The 24,005-nt window shown below is 42.3% G+C and overlaps 1 long non-coding RNA gene across 1 annotated transcript in view; it reads right to left on the bottom strand.

Annotated features, from left to right (window-relative positions):
* Positions 1 to 15,567: 15,567 nt before the first annotated feature.
* LOC143936026 (uncharacterized) overlaps positions 15,568 to 24,005 on the bottom strand; it is a 40,642-nt gene continuing 32,204 nt past the window's right edge. Inside the window, exon 2 of the long non-coding RNA XR_013263603.1 lies at positions 15,568 to 15,745. This is a non-coding gene — a long non-coding RNA (uncharacterized LOC143936026). The remainder of the gene's footprint in view (positions 15,746 to 24,005) is intronic.

The following is a 24,005-nucleotide window of genomic DNA, read 5'->3' as shown; positions in this document are numbered from 1 at the left end:
TCGGTATTTCATAGTCCGTGAATTTTTGAGTAATACGTCTGACTGTGCCCCAGAAGCTCTGGAGATATGAACAGGACCAGAAGATGTGAAGCATTGTGCCTTCCTCCTCCCCACAGCGCCAGCATCTCAGATTATTATTATCTAGCAGTTCATTTTGACGAATGTGTTTCATGCCAGCCAGTTGTCCATCATTTTTGTACCTAGAACATTGAGGGTGTTTAACTAGTCAAATTTTTGATGAAATTTTCATGGAATCTTCTACTTTTCCTACATGTTCCATGTATGGATGTGCTTGGAGATTATTTCATTTTCCATCTTTACAAAATCATACTTGTCAGAAAACCAAAGTCAGACTTTAACACCTAACCCTACTATCCCAACATTAACCAGCTTGGGAAGCAAATTAGTAGCCTGTATTTTTTCAATTATGAAAAATTCCTGTATTACCTAGACAAATACACCTAGATCAATGAGTTTACTAAGGCAAATATACACTACAAAGGGGACACACAATCTGAAATTACACAAATATACCTTTCTTTTTAAAAGAGTTTAGTACTTAAGGATTTTGTGAGATCCCAATTGGCGACCTCTTCAGCACAGGGTCAAAACAAGGTCACCTGGTCAAGAGAGAAAGAGAAAGCAATGGTCTTTGTTCTACTTATCTCTCCTGTCCCTGGCTAACAAGACACACGTTGGAGAGGTTATGCCAGGAAAGGTGACTGCCAGTGACGGGCTTTCAGGTCACTGTTAGGTCATAGGTTAATGGCCCGCCTTGTGACAGAACAAGATTCCAGGGGCAGATTAATGGTGCAAAAAATAAACTGTCTCTCCAGGTCTCTCTTGGCGCAAGTGAAGCCATGTTATGATACATCTCAAGAGCAGCCTAGGAATGAAGTGTTCCTGGATGTATCCTGTACAGGTTTCCAGTAAGGAAAGTGGAGCCATCACAGATCAGTACATCTCATCTTAGCCGTGCCAAGAGATGGCGGGGGTGGCTGTGTTCCAGGGCGTTATCAAACAAACAGCTTTTGGCCTTCATAGAAAGGGGAACCAGAGATGACTCAAGACAGAGTATAACATCCTTCCTGTTATATATTCTTGGAATGCACCTCAACTTAAGTACAAAAAAAAGAGGCTGTGTTCAAACAAAATCCTCTTCACAGTTGTGGGAAGTGTAACACTCACGATTAGCTGACTATGGACAAGTGGGCACGATCCAATCACTGAAAGATTTTTGTTTATGGATAATCTTGCTATGAATATGCATACTTGGATTTACAGTATGTATAAAGGAGGGTGGGTCGAAGTGGAGCCAGCAACTCTATCCAAAAGGGAACAATAGAAGTTGGCCAAATAAATGAAATCAAACTGATCATTTGTTTCTTCTGAAGCATCAGATGTCTGATTCTGGTGTTCATAGATATGATGATCATGCCAGAAATTGGTTGCCGTGGGTGGTAATCATTTAGTCTTTAAGCTGAATTAACAGTCTCCTGCTGGGATGCATAAGTAAAGAGTAATGGAAAGGGCTTTAATGCATACTCTTCCTAAAACTAATGTTATTTCATTTGTGCTGAAGACTGCCTTAGGACAGGATTCAATCCTAGTCTAAGATGGGTGGTAATGTGGGTGGGAAAAAGGAGTTTCTCCTAGTGCAGGGGTCTCTAGACTTTCTAAGCAAAGAACCAGTTTACTGTCCTCCAAGATTCAAAGGGGCAAGGCTTTGGCCAGTGGGAGTAGAAAATGCCTCGGCATCAGTGCCCCATGATTGATGTCAATGGGAAGAATAGTGCCCCATTGTTGATATCAATGAAAAGAATAGTGCCCCATTGATGGTGTCAGTAGAGGGAATTATGCTCCATCGTTGGTGTCAGTTGGTGGAATAGGGCCCAGAGGGCCAGATAATGGCAAGCAAAGGACCAGATCTGGCCCCCAGGCTGCAGTTTGGAGACCACTGTCCTAGTAGGTTGTGCCCAATGTTGGATAATTGTGGTGAACCCTCTTGGAGTTTGGGATGCTGTCTTTTTGGTACAGCCTTATGGTCATTACGAGTTTAATGGTAGATTAAAAGATGTTCATCGGAAGTGGTAAGCAAGCACATCAAGCCAACGCATTTCAGGGGAAAGGATTCCCCCTTTCTTAAGGGCTATCTAGCAAGCTTTGCATATTTCTCCTGCTTGTTAGAGAATCCTGAAGAAGAGGAAGTCCTTTCCCCTGAACATTATTGGCTAAATGTGCTCTTGTTTGCCACTTCCAATAAACATCTTTTAATCTACCAATAAACTTGTATTTCTTTGTACACCGGGCACTACTTCCTTCTTACATTTCCAAGTCTACACGGTGAAACTAATGTTGCGGCACTCTATCTCCAATGCTTGTTACTTGATCAAAGGCACAGGAATATGATCTCTGTTGAAGTGGGGAATATATTTTAAGGTTCAACAGAAATCAAATCGCCAAACTCTAAGTGGCGGTTCACACGAGAGCGACCTGTCAGGCTATTTAGCCACCTGACAAGTCGCACTCCATGCATTGCAATAGAACCATTCTAATCAGTCACTCTAACTTAGAAAAAGGTTCCTGTACTACTTTGGGGCGAGTTCGGATCGGCTTGCATTGACTTCTATACAGAAGACGTTTTGCAAGCCGCACTGGAGTCGCGCTGTACGGGGTGGCTTCAGAGTCAGACCACTTTGAAGCTGCCCCTGTGTGAACCGGCACTAAGGCTTTTGGTCACATGACTAACATAGCAGGGAACCTAGAGATGCATTGTGTTAGGGTAAGAATGGACCCAAGGGTTGCAAATTACCGTTTGTTTGTTTTTTGCACAGATGCATCACTGTAACGCATAGTATTCAGGTAAATAAAAGGCAGCATATAGATGAATGTGATAGTGTTCATTTTTTCTAAGCAATAAAAGAGGAATCAATGCGGTATGACAGTAGATGACCTTCACCTATTTATTATCTCTAGCTATTCCTGGAAGACTGGCCTTGAACTAAGACTATTCCAAAGATTATTAGAGGAATAACGGTGACTAATATTTTCCAGGATGACCCTTGCACCTTGTACCCGCAGCGTATGTGTTTTAGGAAATAACTTCACAGTTCTTCCTTACAGAAACTCTTCACTGAGAGATTGTAGCGGCGGCCATTGCTAATGTGTCCCTCTGCAAATCGGCTTGGCTGTAGCTTCAATACTTTCAGGAGACATTGACCTGTATGTACATCAGGTGTCCTGACTTCACCACCTTTTGAAGTACAGGTTTCATCAGTGCATGTTTGCTTTCATTTGCAGATGATGGTACTACATTTGGTGAATAGCAGCAGATTGTCCTTTTTTTTTTTTTCCTCTCTGTGATTCTAACCCATGGCATGGAAGACTGGAAGATTTAAAATCTGCACGCCTGCCTGTGTACTGATCGGTGCATTAGTGAACATGATAAGGATTTTGTGTTATTTTTTGGTTAGTGGTGCCTGACTTTCCTGTCCCATGGTGACATGTAGAATCTTTTGGCACTTTGCAGATGGTCTTTATCCCAACACTCAAACCACTGACAGCTTCTTAGCAATGGCACATTCCTCGGGCTGCACTTTGTGGAACAGAGGAGATAATTCATCACTGTGCCAGTGTGCCTGGAGACAGTTAGTCGGCAAGCCAGTTCACAGTCACATACTACAATAATTGTAGCACATAGTACCACTGTATTCCACATTACTTCTGTAATCAGAGCTCATATAACATGCATCAGTTTAGATCCTTACAGCAAGTTAAATTGGTCCCTTAAAACAAAAATGGCAGCCTTCTTCCTTTGCACTATATTACCTTTTATTGCATGCTTCAAGTGATGAGAGCTCTGAACCTATATGTTTTCAATGTTACCTACCTGAAGCACTGTGTTGTATTTATACTTTTTATAAAAACATAAATGGCAAAAGATTTTTAGAAAACAACAATGGCGACCGCTCAGATCAATTTATAACTGACAAATGCAAAAGGTATCCATGGCCTGGGGGCACAGAACACAGAACAATACAAAACATTTCCCAGCACATAAACCAAGTATTAACAAAAGATTACACTGCCAGGACACCTGAAAAGCGTGGCCCCTAGCTGTAGCCTAACTGATCCCCTAAAGTGGGACATATATAGCAGTGAATACATTTAAAGTAGGTTTACCTTGGAGTAAGTTCCTAGACTCCATAATGGTAAAATTAGGGATGCACCGATATATTGGCACATCTTCAATCTCTCCCTCTCTTTTGACATCTTCCAACTCTCTAAAACATGCACTAGTCAGCCCGATACTTAAAAAGCCCTCACTGGACCCATCCAATCTTAACAACCTACGCCCTATCTCCTTGCTCCCCTTTTTATCCAAACTCCTTGAACGTCTGGTCTACAACCGAATGAGCGACTACCTTGCTGAGAATAGCCTTCTTGATCCCCTTTAGTCTGGATTTTGTCCTCAACACTCCACAGAAATTGCTTGCCTAAAACGAACAAACGATCTACTAATGGCCAAAACCAATGGACGCTATTCTGTACCCCTACTGCTGGACCTTTCTGCTGTCTCCTCCTCAAAAAACTCCACGCCTTTGGTCTCCATGACTGTACTCTTCGCTGGTTCTGCTCCTACTTATCCAACCACACCTTTAGCATTACTTACAATTCTACTTCCTCCTCTCCTCTTCCTTTCTCTGTTGGGGTCCCCCAAATTTCTGCTCTTGGACCTCTCCTATTTTCAACCTAAACCTCCTCCCTGGTTCAGCTGATAGCCTCCCATGGCTTCCAATACCATCTCTACGCTGGCAACACCCAAATCTATTTCTCTACCCCTCAGCTCACTCCCCCTGTCTCCTCACATATCACTAATTTACTAACAGATGTACAGTGGGGACGGAAAGTATTCAGACCCCCTTAAATTTTTCACTCTTTGTTATATTGTAGCCATTTGCTAAAATCATTTAAGTTATTTTTTTTTCCTCATTAATGTACACAAAGCACCCCATATTGACAGAAAACACAGAATTGTTGACATTTTTGCAGATTTATTAAAAAAGAAAAACTGAAATATCACATGGTCCTAAGTATTCAGACCCTTTGTTCAGTATTTAGTAGAAGCACCCTTGTGATCTAATACAGCCATGAGTCTTTTTTGGGAAAGAAGCAACAAGTTTTTCACACCTGGATTTGGGGATCCTCTGCCATTTCTCCTTGCAGATCCTCTCCAGTTCTGTCAGGTTGGATGGTAAACGTTGGTGGACAGCCATTTTTAGGTCTCTCCAGAGATGCTTAATTGGGTTTAAGTCAGGGCTCTGGCTGGGCCATTCAAGATCAGTCACGGAGTTGTTGTGAAGCCACTGCTTCGTTATTTTAGCTCTGTGTTTAGGGTCATTGTCTTGTTAGAAGGTAAACCTTCGGCCCAGTCTGAAGTCCTGAGCACTCTGGAGAAGGTTTTCGTCCAGAATATCCCTGTACTTGGCCGCATTCATCTTTCCCTCGATTGCAACCAGTCGTCCTGTCCCTGCAGCTTAAAAACACCCCCACAGCATGATGCTACCACCACCATGCTTCACTGTTGGGACTGTATTGGACAGGTGATGAGCAGTGCCTGGTTTTATCCACACATACTGCTTACAATTAAGGCCAAAAAGTTCTATCTTGGTCTCATCAGACCAGAGAATCTTATTTCTCACCATCTTGTAGTCCTTCAGGTGTTTTTTAGCAAACTCCATGCGGGCTTTCATGTGTCTTGCACGCGCTGCCTGCCGATTCGCTTCACTTCCTGATTCCCTCACCTAGAATGGTGGCGGCAGCAGGCGAGCGATCGATCGGCCTCGGCTGCAGGCATTGCTGGACCCTGGGACAGGTGAGTGTCCATTTATTAAAAGTCAGCAGCTGTAGTATTTATAGCTGCTGGCTTTTAATATTTTTTTTGTAGGTGGAATCCCTCTTTAATCAGTGTCATCTCATCAGTGCCGCCTCACAGTGCCACCTCATCAGTGCAGCCTCACAGCGCACATCAATAAAGGAGAAAAATTACTTATTTACAAAATTGACTAAAACATTTTTTTTTTCAAAATGTTTGGTGTTTTTTGTTTTTTTTTTTCAGCAAAAAATAAAAAATAAAAACAGTGGTAATTAAATACCACAAAAAGAAAGCTCTTTTTGTGGGAAGAAAATTATAAAAAAAATTATTTGGATACAGTGTTACATGACCGCGCAATTGTCACTCAAAATGTGACAGTGCTGAAAGCTGAAAATTGGCCTGAGCAGGAAGGGGGAGAAGTGTCCAGTATTGAGGTGGTTAAGCTGGCCATACACTAGTAGATTTTTAAACTAACATTCACACAATAATTCTGAGTATATTTGACAGCTTGACGAATGTTGTTCAAAAGTACTTAACATTCGATTTTGAAATGAATAAACTTTACTGAACGAAAATGAATATCAATTGGACCCCACTAATGATTAGATATCTGAACGAGTGTTACTAAAACAAAAACAATTTGAACAAAATTATACTGGTGTGTATAACCAGCATTACATAAACACATAAAAACTCTGGTGCCAAGCAAACTACAAGTAGTTTTTTTTTTTCAGTGTGGGAGGAAAACACATTATATTAAGCAGAACATATCACTTACAGATAACATGTATGGTAGGACCCCAATCACAATGCTAACCACATAGCCACCATGCAGTAGATTGATATTGCAAACCATCTTATATATACCACATTATATACAGATAAGGTGTGCATATATAAGCCTGTGAACTATCAAATTCTGCCATTACAAACAAGTATTATTTCTATTTCTATTATATCTTTCTTTCTTTCTCTCTTTCTCTTTCTTGCTTTCTCTCTCTCTCTCTCTCTCTCTCTCTCTCTCTCTCTCTCTCTCTCTTTCTTTATTTCTCTCGCTTTTTATCCTTCTTTCTTTCTCTCTCTCTCTCTCTTTCTCTTTCTCTTTTTCTCTTTCTGGCTCTCACACTCTCTTTCTTACTCTTTTCCTTTCTTTCTTTCTTTCTTTCTTTCTTTCTTTCTTTCTTTCTTTCTTTCTTTCTTTCTTTCTCTCCCTCTCTCTCTCTCTCTCTCTCTCTTTCTCTCTTTTTTTTCTCTTTTTTGCTCTTACTCTCTCTTTTTCTTTCTTTCTTTTTCTTTCTTTCTCTCTTTCTCTTTCTTACTTTTTCTCTCTCTCTTTTTCTTTCTTTGTTTCTCTTGCTTTTTATCTTTCCTTCCTTCTTTCTTTCTTTCTTTCTTTCTCTCTTTTTTTCTCTTTTTCTCTTTCTGGCTCTCACACTCTCTTTCTTACTCTTTTTCTTTCTTTCTTTCTTTCTTTCTTTCTTTCTTTCTTTCTTTCTTTCTTTCTTTCTCTCTTTCTCTCTTTCTCTCTCTCTCTCTCTCTTTCTCTCTTTTTTCTCTTTTTCTCTTTCTTGCTCTCTCTTTTTCTTTATTTCTCTCTCTCTGTTTCTTTCTCTCTCTTTTGACTGGTCCAAATGGCATGACAAATCACACCCTAATGTCGGCAATGGAACTGTTCAAATTGGTGCAACTCTTTCTTTTTCTTTCTTTCTTTATTTCTTTCTTTCTTTCTTTCTTTCTTTCCTTCTTTCTTTCTTTCTTTCTTTCTTTCTTTCTTTCTTTCTTTCTTTCTTTCTTTCTTTCTCTTTCTTTTTCGCTCTCTCTTAAAGTGGATTTGTTTGGTGTCTACGATTATCTTTTTTAACATGTGAAGCTTTAATAACACATGAGAGAGCGAGGAGCCTATGGTGTGGATGTGTTTGGAAATATATTTCCTATGCTACATACAGGTATGTAAAGTGTTTATAAATGACCATATTACTGACTAGGAATTAGTTAGAACAAACATTCTAAACTGTATATTATTAGTTATGAAGAATTGTCAGCATGCAGGAAAGTTTCTCCTCATCAGTCACCCGAAACTGCGCTTAGAAGAAGGATTTTGAAGCTGGCGTTTGACATCCCTCTGTGTCTGCACTAAGCATTGGTGGTTTTCATTTTTTTCTCTCCATCTGACAATACATCTCTGAATGGCCAGCTTAACTTTCACTTCCTCCCACACGAGTGTGTTTATCCTTCACTTTCTGGTGGTCATAGTTGCATAGAACAGTATCAGCTTTATTTGATACAGATAGAAGTGGTTTGCCATTGCACTGGCCCTAATACAAACATTGTAAGCTGCATGTTTATGCATTTGAAATAACATTACAGCCTCCATAGAAAAATAGCAGAGTGGGGACGAGCCTGCAAAATATAGCAACAACAAGGATTTAGTTCAAGGTTAGGCTGGGGAACCCTTATCTGATCCATGGCTGTAATTTATCACATGGAAGCCATCATTAGTGTCAAGCTGTTTTATTACCCACTAACTTAACACTGAAAGCTGTTTTATTAAGAGTCAAGTGTGATGTCACTGATGGGAGAGTGATTTACTACACACAGGGGGCTTTGGTGGGAGTCTTGGGGAACTCAGGCAAGGCTGTCCAGTAAAGAGCAGGGCAAGTCCCGATTGGTAGATGAGGAATATCACAGAGATGATTAATATTTTACATTGAATATTCTCAGCCTTGTTCTTAAAATATATAGCATACTTCCCAACTTTCCGAGATGGGAACGAGGGACACCTCTTATCAACAGAATGTTTCAATCAGTTCACATCAGACCATCAGTACGCCATTTGTAAATGATGCGTTTTCTTGGAATTTCAGACACCTACAATGGACTACTTGAAGATAACTTCCCAGTGAGATTGCTGTCTTCTCATTCCTCAAATGCTGGTTGCCTGGCTGTCATGGTGACCCTCTGACTTCAGCGACATAAGTCACTGACAGAGAACAAGTACGCTGATAAGGATGTCTGATTTTTGTGATCACTATACTTGTAAGCAACAGCAGTCTCCGTATTTTACTGCTGCAGGTATAAAGTTTTCCGAGCGCATAGTCTCTGTTAAGCGCTGTTCATACCTATGCAGGTGCAACGGTGTGCCCGCATTTTTGCATGATTTTGTGCATCATACTTATGGCAGGCCATTAATTTGGCACAAGAGAGGGGTATTTTTATTTATTTATTGATGACAGGTACTTATGTAGTGCCGTCAATTTACTCAGCGCTTTACATATATTTTTATTATTGTTATTATTATTATAAAGGATTTATACAGTGCCAACAGTTTACGCAGCGATTTACAATATAAAAAGGAGACAATACCGTTATAATACAATAAAATACAAGAGGATTAAGTGGGCCCTGCTCAGAAGAGCTTACAATCTAAGCCCTTGTACACACGGTCGGAGATTCCGACGGAATGTGTCTGATCGGACCGTTTTGGCGGATATTCCGACTGTGTGTGGTCTACATCGGACTGTTTCTGTGGAGTATCCGACGGACCAAGTTTTCCAACTTGTTGGTAAAATTTTCCGACAAAATGCTCAGATCGGACATACTCACATCATGTGTAGAGAATTCCGATCGGACAAAGTGCCACGCATTGCTCAGATCAAATTCCTACACCAAAGCTATTGGCTACTAGCGTGAACGTAGTCCCGTCGTAACGAAATAACGTCATCACGTTCTGAACGATTGGATTTTCCGACAACTTTGTCCGACCGTGTGTATGCAACAGTTTCGGACAAAATCCAATGGATTTGGTTGTCGGAATCTCCGACAGTGTGTACAAGGGCTTACAGGTTGGGGCAGGTGGTACAAAAGGTTGTAACTGTGGGGGGGTGAGCTGATGGAAGTGGTAGAAGATTAGTTGGAGATGTGATAGGCTTTCCTGAAGAGATGAGTTTTCAGGGATCGCCTGAAGGTAGCAATAGTAGGGGATAGCCGGACCGGTGGAGGTAGCAAATTACAGAGGATGGGAGAGGCTCTGGAGAAATCCTGGAGATGAGCATGGGAAGAGGAGACGAGAGAGCTTGAGAGTAGGAGGTCTTAAGAGCAGAGAAGACGATTTGGGTGATATTTGGAGACAAGATTGGTCATGTAGCTCAGGGCAGAGTTGTGAATGGCTTTGTATGTTTTGAATTTACTTTTGCTGGGTGATTGGGAGCAAGTGTAGGGATTGGAGGAGAGGGTTAACAGATACTGAGTGGTTAGTAAGGTGGATAAGCGGTTGGTAAGGTGGATACATATATATTGCATATTCACATCAGTCCCTGCCCTCAAAGCAGGACCCTTTCTTTAAAATGACGCAAAAGAAGAACGTGATCCTTTATGTAAAATCTCGCTGCACCAAAATGCATGGTACTTTGTTACCATGCTTCTGACACACCACCACGTCTGAAAAAGGGGTGTTCATTTTTTGTGCGTTGCGGAAATGCATTTCCACAACACACGAATGCTAAACTTCTTTTGAAAATGTTACTTGAGGTGATTGTAGCCGTATTCGTGCAATTGTGACAGAGAAGGTTGAGGAGGTGAGTTGCCATCTAGATAAAGGAAGGCCCGTAGATTTGGTGTATCTGGATTTTGCAAAAGCATTTGACACAATTCTCCATAAACGTTTATTGTACAAAGTGAGGTGCATTGGCATGGACCATAGGGTGAGTACATGGATTGAAAACTGGCTACAAGGGCGAGTTCAGAGGGTGGTGATAAATGGGGAACACTCAGAATGATCAGGGGTGGGTATTGGGGTCCCCCAGGGTTCTGTGCTGGGACCAGTCCTATTTGATTTGATCATAAACTAAGTGGAGGATGGGGTAAACAGTTCAATCTCTGTATTTGCAGATGATACTAAGCTAAGCAGGGCAATAACTTCTCCGCAGGATGTGGAAACCTTGCAAATAGATCTGAACAAATTAATGGAGTGGGCAACTACATGGCAAATGAGGTTCAATGTAGAAAAATGTAAAATAATGCATTTGGGTGGCAAAAATATGAATGCAATCTATACACTGGGGGGAGAACCTCTGGGGGAATCTAGGATGGAAAAGGACCTGGAGGTCCTAGTAGATGATAGGCTCAGCAATGGCAGGCAATGCCAAGCTGCTGCTAACAGAATATTGTCATTAAAAAGGGGATTAATTCCAGAGATAAAACAATAATTCTCCCGCTCTACAAGACTCTGGTCCGGCCGCACCTGGAGTATTCTGTCCAGTTCTGGGCACCAGTCCTCAGGAAGGATGTACTGGAAATGGAGCGAGTACAAAGAAGGGCAACAAAGCTAATAAAGGGTCTGGAGGATATCAGTTATGAGGAAAGGTTGGGAGCACTGAACTTATTCTCTCTGGAGAAAAGACGCTTGAGAGGGGATATGATTTCAATTTATAAATACCGTACTGGTGAGCCCACAATAGGGAGAAAACTTTTTCACGGAAGGGAGTTTAACAAGACTCATGGACACTCATTAAAATGAGAAGAAAAGAGGTTTAACCTTAAACTACATAGAGGGTTCTTTACTGTTAGAGCTGCAAGAATGTGGAATTCCCTTCCACAGGCGGTGGTCTCAGCGGGGAGCATCGATAGTTTCAAAAAACTATTAGATAAGGACCTGAACGACCACAACATACAGGGATATACAATGTAATACTGACATATAATCACACACATAGGTTGGACTTGATGAACTTTTTTCAACCTCACCTACTATGTAACTATGTACTGTCTGTGATACTTTTTTTATTTGTACTAACATACAATTTTTCAAGACAATCTTTCTGGGTATGTCCCCTTCTTCAAGGTCTGAGCTGTACTTATTCACAAAAGTTTTAGCAGACTGTTAAAATTTTAAAACAAAAAAATAAAAATCTCTGAGGGAGAGGGAAAAAAAAGAAGAAAAACAAACACATGCATTTCAATGTATATGGCGATGGTAATAAAGCTATCAGCAGAGTTAGTGAGATAAGACAGAGGGAGAGCTATGGGGGGGTGACAGTCACAGAGGGGGTCGTACAACTGTGAATGTTAGAAATGTGGTTGTCATTCCAATCCCCTTGCTTCAGTATTTGATGCATCAGTAACCCAGACCAGTTACATAAATAAGGCGATCTGACTTCTTTGGATGCATGCTTATTTAGGAGACTGTGATTTTTGGGTGGAGGTTAGCAATGGCTGCCCACAAATGTCTCTTTATTGGAATCAAATGGCATTACTTATTTCATATACGTTTAAAAGCTGTCATGTGATTTGTAGTTGCCAACTTCCCATACCATTCCCATGCTGGTTGACTGAGAACAGGCATCAGTCATCACAATTATTTATAAAGTGGACAATATAGAATATATACAGTATGTGTGTGTATATATATATATATATATATATATATATATATATATATATATATATATATATATACAGACATACACTCACCAGCCACTTTATTAGGTACACATGTTTAATTGCTTGGTAACACAAATTGCTAATCAGCCAATCACATGGCAGCAACTCAATCCATTTAGGCGTTTAGATGTGGTTTTGACGACTTTCTGAAGTTAAAACCCGAGCACCAGAATGGGGAAGAAAGTGGATTTAAGTGACTTTGAATGTGGAATGGTTGTTGGTGCCAGATGTTCTGGTCCAGTATTTCAAAAACTGCTGATCCGTTGGGATTTTAACGTATAACCACCTCTTGGGTTTATAGAGAATGGTCCGAAATAGAGAAAATATCCAGTGAGCGGTTGTGTGGAGGGAAATGCCTTGTTGAGGTCAGAGAAGAATAAGCAGACTGGTTCCAGGTGACAGAAAGGCAACAGTAATGCAAATAACCACTTGTTACAGCCAAGGTATGCAGAATACCGTCTCTCAATGCACAACACATCAAACCTTGAAGCAGATGGGCTGCAGAAGCAGAAGACCACACTGGGTGCCACTCCTGTCCATTAAGAACAGGGAAACTGAGGCTACAATTTGCACAGGCTCACCAATATTGGACAATAGAAGATTGGAAAAAACGTTGCCTGGTCTGATGAGTCTCAATTTCAGCTGCGACATTCAGATGGTGGGGTCAGAATTTGGTGTAAACAACATGAAAGCATGGATCCATCCTGCCTTGTTATCAATGGTTCAGGCTGGTGATGTAATGATGTGGGGGATATTTTCTTGGGCCCCTTAGTACCAATTGAGCATAATTTAAAAACCACAGACTGCACTGAGTATTGTTGCTGACCATGTCCTTCCCGTTATGACTACAGTGTACACATCTTCTGATGGCTCCTTCCAGCAGGATAATGCACCATGTCACAAAGCTCAAATCATCTCACCGCTGGATAATGAGGTCACTGTACTCCAATGGCCTCCACAGTCAACAGATCTCATCCAATAGAGCACCTTTGCGATGTAGTGGAGTGGGAGATTCACATCATGGATGTGCAGCCGACGAAACTGATGCTATCGTATCAATATGGACCAAAACCTCGGAGGAATGTTTCCAACACCTTGTTTTAATTTATGCCACGAAGGATTAAGAAAAAGGGGGTCCAACTAGCAAGGTGTACCTAATAAAGTGGCCGGTGAGTGTATATCTACTGTATATATATATATATATATATATATATATATATATATATATATGTAGGGGCTGCTATAGATTACCCCATGTCTCCCTGGTTAGGAGAGAGGCGGCTGGACCCAGACACAGTTCCAAGCACCCTGACAGAGGCTCGGTCTAGATCAGTGGTCATCAACCCTGTCCTCAGGGCCCACTAACAGGCCAGGTTTGCAGGATAACTGAAATACATCACAGGTGATATCATTTGCTGCTCGGTGATTGCAGTATTCTAGTCTACATCTCTCCAAGGTAATACATAAAACCTGGCCTGTTAGTGGGCCCAGAGGACAGGGTTGATGACCACTGGTCTAGAGGATGACTTTTTTTATTTATTGAAGGAAACTTGAACATGAGAGGGATAAGGGTGCAGTATACTCCAAACAAAAGCAACAACGGGAAGACAGTCTCTTCTTTATTCTTCTCTTTCTGACAGTCTATGCTGAGTATGAGAGGGATGGTCAGTTAACCTAGGACCCTATACGAGCAGCCTCAGTCCTTACAGCAACCTCTCGCCCTTACTTCCTCAAGCACATGTACACCTTGGATCCCAAATTAAGGTCATAACTCACAATGTCTTAGGACAGCTGCCGCTCACTCCAGCCTAAATGCGACACTCATCAATGAGGGAGAAAAATAAATCTTCTCCAGACCAGTGTCCCCAGGTGATGCCCTTCACCAAAAATTCCTTTAGGCTCTTTTCACACTGGGCAGACTCCGATTAGGTAAGCGATGGATCTATTCGCTGATCCCCTGCTGTTCTGAACAGAGCAAGCGGGTGACATGTCTGTGTCTGCTTAGTTTATGCAGGGTGGACATGGATCCCCCTGTTCTGCTCTACGGACCAGTGGATGTAGACAGACAGCGGAGGGTGACGGCCTAGACTAAGGGAGATGGATCCCCTTACTTTTTTTAGCAGATCAGATTGGAGGTAGGTGTTAAGGTACGTTTACACATGCCGGTCCATAAGGGTGAATGGAGGGTCCAATCAGGTCTGCCAGAAAAACTGTCCTAATTGGACCCTTTGTGTCAAAGAGGCTTTACTCAAATCTCTTCCAGGCCCTCAGCTCAGCATATGCTGAGGCCTAACAGCAACTCTTCCAACACTCTCTAGCTGTCTTCCAGGGGCAGGAGTCCCAAGAGAAGCGGAACCCCACCTAACATAGGAAGAACACTCCGCCTAGGCCTCCCAAACATTTATCATGTCCCCCAGCCACCTGCTGGGCACCCCCTCTCAGAGATTGGCTGAGGTCTGATAAATGTTCATAACTCATTGGTTGATCCTTAACTGGAAGCTTCTTCCAGAGACAGATAGGAGCAGCCAACCACCAAGCTTAGGGAAACCAGACCACCTCTTCATTGAGTACAGCAGAGCCAAAAAGCAACTACATTTGGCCTGACTAGGGCAGGGCACTACGTACAGTATATATGGAGGGCAGACAGTCTTGTTTGAAGGCTTTCTTATTTGATGCTGACACAGCTTGCTACAATAGATGTCCCTTCTACCCTACTAATGTTCTTCAAGTACAATGTGAGTCTATCAAGTCCTTACCCAGAATTGTCTGAATAATGTCAGCTTGGAAATGCTGACATTATTCAAAATCTTCTTTTCTTATATTTTTTTGTTGGCACAGATTAACTATATGCTTCTTTTTATAAAAATCAGCTCCTGGTGAGTACAAGGGAGGCTGCCACTGCATGCCAATTGGTAGTGTCTGTAGGCATAATATATCACTCAGATCACCACCAATTAATTATTCCTTCTAAGGACATGTCTATACCGGGCTGCATGCTCTTAATATGGGGGGATGGGTGTTTTGGGGCAAGGGCCTCTGCACCTTGCCCCCATGTTGATAGGGACAAGGGCCTCTTCCCCACAACTCTGGCCGGTGGTTGTGGGGGTCCACGGGCAAGGGGCTTATCGGAATCTGTAAGCCCCCTTTAAGAAAGGGGGCCCCCTGGATCTTGGCCTCCCTCCTGTGTGAAGGAGTATGGGGTACCCCTACCCATTCACTCCAAAAGCAGTGAAGTGTTAAAAAAAAACAGAAGATGGTTTTTGACAAGTCCTTTATTAAAAAATGTATAATGTCCCCCCGCGTAGCTTCAATGTATCTTCTTTCTACAGTACCAATGTCTTTGTCCTCGGGTAGTTCTTCTCCCTCTGGTGCTGTCTTTTCTCCGAGCTGTCTTCTCCTTGTGCTGTCTTCTTCCTTGCCTCCGGTTACCGGCTAAAAACAAAATGGCTATGTTAGAAATGGCAGACAGTGGGAGACAACACAACGGAGGAAGGCAGTGTTAGAAGAAGATTTGCTTTTTTGTTTACATTGCTTGTGACGACAATAAAAGTGATAAAAAAATTAAGAAACTGTGTAAAATAAAATAAATTATATATATATATATATATATATATATATATATATATATTTTATTATTATTTTTTTTTTATTGAAAGCGCCCCGTCCCCCGGTGCCTGTGCACAGAGATGGATGCATTATGTAGGTCGCGCACGCATATGTAAACGGCCCCCACATGTGAGGTATCACCACAAGCAATATAGCGAGAGCAATAATTCTAGCGCTAGACCTCCTTTGTAAATCGTAACCTGTAAAAATGTTTAAAGCGTCGCCTATGGAGATTTTTAAGTATCGTAGTTTGTCACCATTCCACGAGCGTGAGCAATTTTAAAGCGTGACATATTAGGTATCTGTTTACTGGGCGTAACATTATCTTTCATACTTTACCCAAAAATATAGATATTATTATTATATACAGTATGTTGTTTGTTTGTTTTTTGCATTCAAATGTATTCAATTTTTTTTTTTCCAGAAAAGTTCCATATGAAAAACTGTTGCGCAAATACCACGTGACATAAAAAATTGCAATTAGCACCATTTTATTTTCTAGGGCTTCTGATATTAAAAAAAAATATACAGTATATAATATTTGGGAGTTCTACGTAACTCTCTAGCAAAAAAAAAAATACTTTTTACATGTAAACCAAAAGTGTTAGAATAGGCCTGGTCTTCAAATGGTTACAATGATCAGCTTTTATTTATTCATGCAAAAGCTTTATCCCAAAAGGAAAAAAACTGTTTGCTGTAACTGATTATAAAGTGTGAGCTGGAGTTTGGCTTCAATTTGTTAGTGTATTTAAATCTGCTATTACATTTAACACTGCTATTACATTTAACACTACCCCCCCCAACTAACAGTGCTGTTGTCTGCTGTGCCTCCTGCTCTCATTCATCCAGAGTTGTGTCTCACTAATATAGATGGTGTGTTACGGCCACACCAGGTGAAGAGCCATGGTTGTCACCCAGTTTGGACTTCAAACATGTCTTCCTCCCTTTATCATCCTGACATGGGGGATTAGAAGTTTACAGAAGATTATACTGTTTGTTCTTTCAGTTCCGCTCACAGAAAGTGACAAGGACACTCTATTTCTGGCAGGATCAACAGATATTTTCTGTAGTTGCTGAATATGTCTGAAGCTAGTGCAGCCGCCTAGGGTTGCCTCCTTTTCTTCAAGCCAAACCCGAACAATTTAGCGGCTCATGGCTAATTATTTTTTAAGGTGGAATGCTGAGGACTCAGGTGGTGTAAAGGGGAACTCTGATGTAAGGGGGTTTCTGCTCATCAAACATCCCACTTACATCAGAGTTCCCAGCATTTCCCCTTAAATCAGGGTTCCCAAATACCCCATAAATCAGAGTCCACAGGGCATCCCTTACATCTAAATCCCCCTTACCTTAGTGTAGTCACTTGCTCGGAGGCAAGAGAGAGAAGGGAGGGTGGGGGAGACTTCAGGTACAGACATTGGATGGTGCACTCACTCATTCAAGGATGGAGGCTCAGGTATCTGCCAGTTGCTGAACTTCAGATTTCCAGCCCCCTGGGCAGACAGGGTTGTAGGGGTGGGAGAAGGAGGAGCAGATCAAGCCCTCTCTCCTCTCCTGTCTATGTATAGAAATGGGACCTGTACACACCCCTATGCACTCGGCGGTTGTGGTGCTCGGTTACTTGGGGAGCCAGAGTCCATTATGAATATTGTGTCCGGGTTTCCATTATGAACACTGTATCTGGGTTTCAGGAGGTCTGAAACCCGGACACACGATTCTAAACCCGAACTGTCCAGGTGAATCCTGGACAGGTGGCAACATTACAGCCGCCACAACTAAGGTCTAGTAAGCTGCAATATATTAAAATGCCTTCTTAGATATCCTAGAGCAGTGATGGTGAACCTTGGCACCCCAGATGTTTGGGAACTGCATTTCCCATGATGCTCCACTACACAGAGTAGCAAAGTGCATGAGCATCATGGTAAATGTAGTTCCAAAACATCTGGGGTGCCAAGGTTCACCATCGCTGCCCTATAGCATTGTTCTCTTGATGATAGTGGTTGCTATGGGTAACTGCATGTGTATTGCTCTGCTAAAATAAAAGCTTGATGTATAAAGAGGAACCCCTTATCACTGCCCTTCAGCGACCTCACTTTTATTTTAAATACTCTTGATGACAGATATATTTGCATGTCATCCTAAACCCTGAGCCCTGGAATCAGAAAAGCCTGAATTTTTTATAGATTTCATTATCAGAGGTTGTAATTTTTTGCCGGTGTCGAACATAAAGGAGAGTCTGGGGCCAAAAGGACTTGTCTCTCTTGGATAAAGGGCCAGTAATGGTACATAAGTATTTCTTTCCTCTCGTCTCTTGCCAAAGCCTGACAGTCTCGGGGTCACTCCGGGGCCACTCACTGTATTTATTAGAAATGAAATTTCCCATTTAAAGTACTTTCTGGCTGGAACTCTCGCAGCACACTTAATGAATCTACGTTTGGGATTTTGCTGGGCGATTAGAACAAATCTATTTGTTTAACATTTCATTGGCACGACTGTTCTCCCTTTTAGGTTAGAACTGAAATCAAGGGATAGGTTCAGTGGATGCTTTAGTTTGTCAAAAATTACCCATTCACAAGGGGGTGAACAAAGCGTTCCTACAACTTTATTCTAAACAGTATACCTATGTGCATGTGATTTTCAGTGAAAACACTTTAAGTTGACAAAACTAGATTGGATTATACACCGATCACCCATAACTTTATGACCACCTACTTAATATTGAGTAACCTAATATTTGCCACCAAAATAGCCCTGACCCATCGAAGCATGGATGCCATTAGACCTGTAAAGGTATGCTGTGGTATCTGACACCAAGCCTTCATTAGCAGATACTTTACAGTTATAGTAAAGCTTTATATTTTTTAACAATAAAACAATAAACATGTCATACTTACCTTCTCTGTGCAGTGGTTTTTCACAGAGTAGCCCCGATCCCCCTTTCCTTGGGTCCCCTGCATGTGCTCCTTCAATCCGACCCAAGGTGGCGCTCCTTCCAGCCAGCCCTCCCTCCTGCCAAGTGCACTCAGGAAATTTGCTCCCGAGCCGCTGCTCTGCTTGTCCATTCACACACAGAGCCGTGGCTTGGCCCATCCCTCCCCTCATTGGCTTACTGGTTGTGATTGACAGCCAATGGTTTCCTGTCAGGAACCATGAATCAGACAGAGACAGAAAAGGCAGTAAAAACCATACCTTTTAATATAGTGGTAAAAATGGTACAAATAGTAAACGTAGTCAAAACATAGCCAGGGTTTGGTAATCAAAGCTGGTAGTCAGTGCAAGCCAGTAAATCAGGAAGCCAGAGACCAGCATAGTCGGAGGCAGCAAAAAGGTTAAGGAACCAGAAGGGAGGTCAGCCAGGCAAGTTTTTAACAGGAATACAGCAGAAAATCTTCAGATATATTGACAAAGGCGAAGGCATGGGAGAAATGAACCAGGCAGTTTAAATAGCCAGAAAGGGCTGGATGAGCAAGAAATGATCACCAGGTAAGGCACTGTGGAACGATGAGTGCTGGCAATTAACTGACAGCTGAGCACTGAGAAGGGAGGGCTGAGCCCAGCCCTGACACTCCCGCTGCTGTCTCAGCCAATGAGGAGGGAGAGTCCCTGCAGAGCCAAGGCTGTCGTGCACAGCACTGGAGGAAGATCGGGGCTCTGGTAAGTATTAGGGGGGCTTGGGGGAGCTGCTGCACAGAGAAGGTTTTTATCTTCATGCATAGAATGCATGAAGGTACAAAACCTTGAGCCTTCAGAACCACTTTAAAGGGGAGGTCCACCCTAAAAAAAACAAAAAAACAAATGCATAAAAAGGCTCCAAAAAAAAAAATCCGCACGTTTCGTTATATTACTGTCTATGTAGTGTAAAAGCTGTGGGAGGAGTTAGGGTGGTAAATTTGGCCATAATAAGAATAACTAGAAAAGCTACAATTTCTGGGGAAATTGTGTGAAGTGTTCTTGCCTCCACCTACTCGAGTGGGCGGAGTAACTGGGTGGAGTGGCTTGAGTGACTGTTGTGTGGTTGGAGTGGCTGGAGTAACTGTGAAAAGTGTTAAAAAGTTTAATATTTTAAAAAGTATAAATAGTAGTAAAAAATTTGAAGAAGTCCCATCATTAGCAAAGAGCTGAACATTTTTTTTTTCAAAAATGTTTTTTTTTTTCAAAAATGATTTTTTTTTTCAAAAATGATTTTTTTTTTCAAAAATGATTTTTTTTCAAAAATGATTTAACAAGGGAGCTAGAGAGCAGGAGGTCCTGGAAAGAGCGGAGGGGATGATTTGGGCAATATCTGCAGATGAGTGATGGTGATGTAGCTGGGGGCGATGTTGTGGATGGCTTTGTATGTTGTGGTTAGCATTTTGAATTTTATATGATGGGTGGGGGAAGCCAGTGAAGGGATTGGCACAGAGGAGCAGCAGTCACGGATCGGTTAGTGAGGTGCATTAGTCTAGCAGCAGCATTCATAATGGACTGAAGGGGGGCTAGCATGCCTAAGGGTTAAGAAGAGAGTGGGAGATAATCAAGGAGTGAATAAGTTGCTTTGTGGTGTCAGTAGTCAGGAAGGATCGAATTCTGTTGATGTTGCAAAGGTTAAGGCGGCAAGATTTAGCCAGTGATTGGATGTGGGGGCTGAAGGAGAGGTCAGAGTCAAGGATTACTCGCAGCACCCTGGCATGTGTGGAGGGACCAATGGTTGTGCTGTTGATCTTAATGGTAAAGTCATGGGGGGGAGACCGGGAAGGAGGAAATATAACAAGCTCAGTTTTAGAAAGATTGAGTTTGAGAAAGTGGCGTAACATCCATACCAATATGTCATTCAGTAAGTTTGAGATCCATGAGGAAATCGAGGGGGTAAGTTGAGGAGTGAAGAGATAGATCTGGGTGTCGTCGGCATAGAGGTGGAATTGGAAGCCATGGGAGGTTATCAACTGGCCCAGGGAAGAGGTATAAAGCGAGAATAGAAGGGGCCCAAGGACAGAGCCTTGGGGTACCCCAACAGAAAGAAGAAGAGGAGCGAAGGAGATGGAGTTGTAAGTGACCCTGAAAGTGCGCTGAGATAGGTAGGAGGAGAACCAGGCTAAAGCAGAATCACGGAGGCCAAGGGAGTGTAGTTTGCTGAGGAGGAGCAGGTGGCCAACTGTATTGAAGGCAGCAGAGAGGTCTAAGCCCTTGTACACACGGTCGGACATTCCGACGGAAAATGTCCGATCGGACCGTGTTGTCGGATAATCCGACTGTGTGTCGGCTCCATCAGACTGTTTCCGTCAGAATATCCGACGGACAAATTTTTAGAGCTGGGCTATAAAACTTTCCGACAACATGATCCGATCGGACTTTGTCCGATTGCGTGTAGAGAATTCCGATTGGACAAAGTGCCACGCGTGCTCAGATCAAATTCCTAGACCAAAGCTATTGGCTACTAGCCTGAACATAGTCCCGTCGTAATGAAATAACGTCATCACGTTACGTGCGATCGGATTTTCCGACAATTTTGTTCGACCGTGTGTGTATGCAACACAAGTTTCGGACAAAATCAAACAGATTTTGTTGTCGGAATGTCCGACCTTGTGTACAAGGGCTAAGAGTATGGAATAATGGCCATTGGTTTTAGCAGTTAGTAGGTCATTGGTGAGTTTTAGTAGGGCATTTTCAGTGGAATGTTGTGGACGGTAGGCGGACTGTAGGGGGTCGAGAAGGTTGTTTTGCGTGAGGTAGCGACTCATTCGGTCATGGACAAGGCATTCAGTGAGCTTGTAGGCAAACGGGAGCAGGGAGATGGATCTTAAGTTATTCAAACAGGTGGGGTCTAGTACGGTTTTTTAAGTATGGGGGTAACCAGTGCATGTTTGTGCGGGGAAGGAAAGGTGCCGGAGGAGAGGGAGAAGTTGAAGATGTGGGTTATGAAATTCTTCTTTATGAGTCCTTTACTGCTATAGTCTTTAAGCTGAACCTTCTATGTGGGGATAATGTTAGCTTTGGATATTTGAGCAGCACTGGAGAGAGCCTGGAGCAGCATTGTTCACAGGAACTTTTTTTTTAAAACTCTTCTAGGATTCGGTTTTTTATGTCAATACAGCCAGACTTTTATGTTTTATTTTAGGTTTACGTACTTTAAATTGATGGAAATTATATCACTAAATGTGTCGGTTTACTAGGATTTTTAGAAAAGCCAGACAAAAATGTGCATCCCAACATCAGGATACAAATCACTAGACATGCGCACTGCCAAAAAATGTGTTTGTTTTCGTTTCATTCATTTTCGTTTTGTTTTTTTGTTTGTAACCACTTCAATACCAGCAATATTCACCCCCTTCCTGTCCAGGCCAGTTTTCAACTTTTAGCGCTGTAACATTTTGAATTACAATTGCTCGGTCATATAACACTGTACCCAAATAAATATCCCAATTTTTTTTTCAAACACATTTTTTCCTCAGTTTAGGCCGATATGTATTTTTCTACATATTTTTGGTAAAAAAAAAAATCACAATAAGCGTATATTAATTGGTTTGCGCAAAAGTTATAGCGCCTACAAAATATGTTATTGATTTATGGCATTTTTATTATTATTTTTTTTTTTTTACTAGTGATGGCAGCAATCTGCAATTTTTATCATGACTGTGACATTACGGCGGAGAGATCGGACACTTTTGACACTATTTTGGGACCAGTGATATTTTTACAACGATCAGTGCTATAAAAATTCACTGATTACTAGACATGTGCATTCATTTTCTTCCAAATGCATTTTTGTCCGAATTTAAGGTATTTTCGTTATTGTTTTGACAAACGATAACGAAAGCACAGAGTCCAAAAAACTAAAGATCTGACATAAATAAATGCTTTATTTTCATTTTTGTTTTGACACAGTTTGATACAGATAGGAGATTCGACGTGACTCTGACAATAACAATCTGTGTCTATTGAACTTGTATCATAACAGTCCATTCACACAGGGGCAACACGACTTCCAGCACGACTTTGGGAGGCAACTTGAGTGTGAATCACAGCGCGACTTACAACAAGACTTTAATGTAAAAAAATGGCATGGGTTCCCCTTCCAGAACATACCAGGCCCTTTAGGTCTGGTATGAATATTAAGGGGAACCCCACGCCAAAAAAAAAATGGCATGGGGGTCCCCTCAAAATCCATACCAGGCCCTTCAGGTCTGGCATGGATTTTAAGGGGAACCCCGTGCCCAAAAAAAAATGTCATGGGGGTGCCCCTCAAAATCCATACCAGACCCTTATCCGAGCATGCAACCTGGCAGGCCGCAGGAAAAGAGGGGGGGCGAGAGAGCGCCCCCCCTCCTGAACCGTACCAGACCACATGCCCTCAACATTGGGAGGATGCTTTGGGGTCCCCCCAAAGCACCTTGCCCCATGTTGATGAGGACAAGGGCCTCATCTCCACAATTGTGACTGGTGGTTGTGGGGGTCTGTGGGCGGGGGGCTTATCGGAATCTGGAAGCCCCCTTTAACAAGGGGACCCCCAGATCCCGGACTCCCCCCGTGTGAAATGGTAAGGGGGTACAAATGTACCCCTACCATTTCATCAAAAAAGTGACAAAAGTGTTAAAAATGAAAGGAGACGGTCTTTGACAAGTCCTTTATTAAAGTCTTCTTTCTTCTGGTCTTCTTCCTTATTCTTTTCTTCATCCTTCAGTTTCTTCCTCCATCTTCTTCTTCCTCCAATCCTCTTCTTCCTCCGATCTGCTTCTTCTTGCTCCGGTGTTCTCGTCCGGCATCTTCCTCCACGCCATCTCTTCTTCATTCTCGGGCCGCTCCGTGCAATGGGAGGCTCCCGCTGTGTGACGCTTCTCTTCTTCTGACAGTTCTTATATAACGGAGGGCGGAACCGTGCGTCAGAGAGGGCGGAGTCACCGGGTGGCCCCGCCCTCAGTTATATAAAAACTGTCAGAAGAAGAGAAGTGTCACACAGCGGGAGCCTCCCATTGCGCAGAGCGGCCCGAGAATGAAGAAGAGACACCATGGAGGAAGATGCCGTACGAGAACACCGGAGCAAGAAGAAGCGGATCGAAGGAAGAAGATGATGAAGAAACCGAAGGATGGAGAAAAGAAGAAGGAAGAAGACCAG

This window comes from Lithobates pipiens, unplaced genomic scaffold (assembly GCF_037356315.1).
Source record: "Lithobates pipiens isolate NorthernLeopardFrog02 unplaced genomic scaffold, aLitPip1_a1.2 Scaffold_28, whole genome shotgun sequence".
Classification (NCBI taxonomy): domain Eukaryota; kingdom Metazoa; phylum Chordata; class Amphibia; order Anura; family Ranidae; genus Lithobates; species Lithobates pipiens.
Note: the sequence above shows the minus strand (reverse complement) of the source record. Positions and strands in the feature narration are given on the sequence as shown.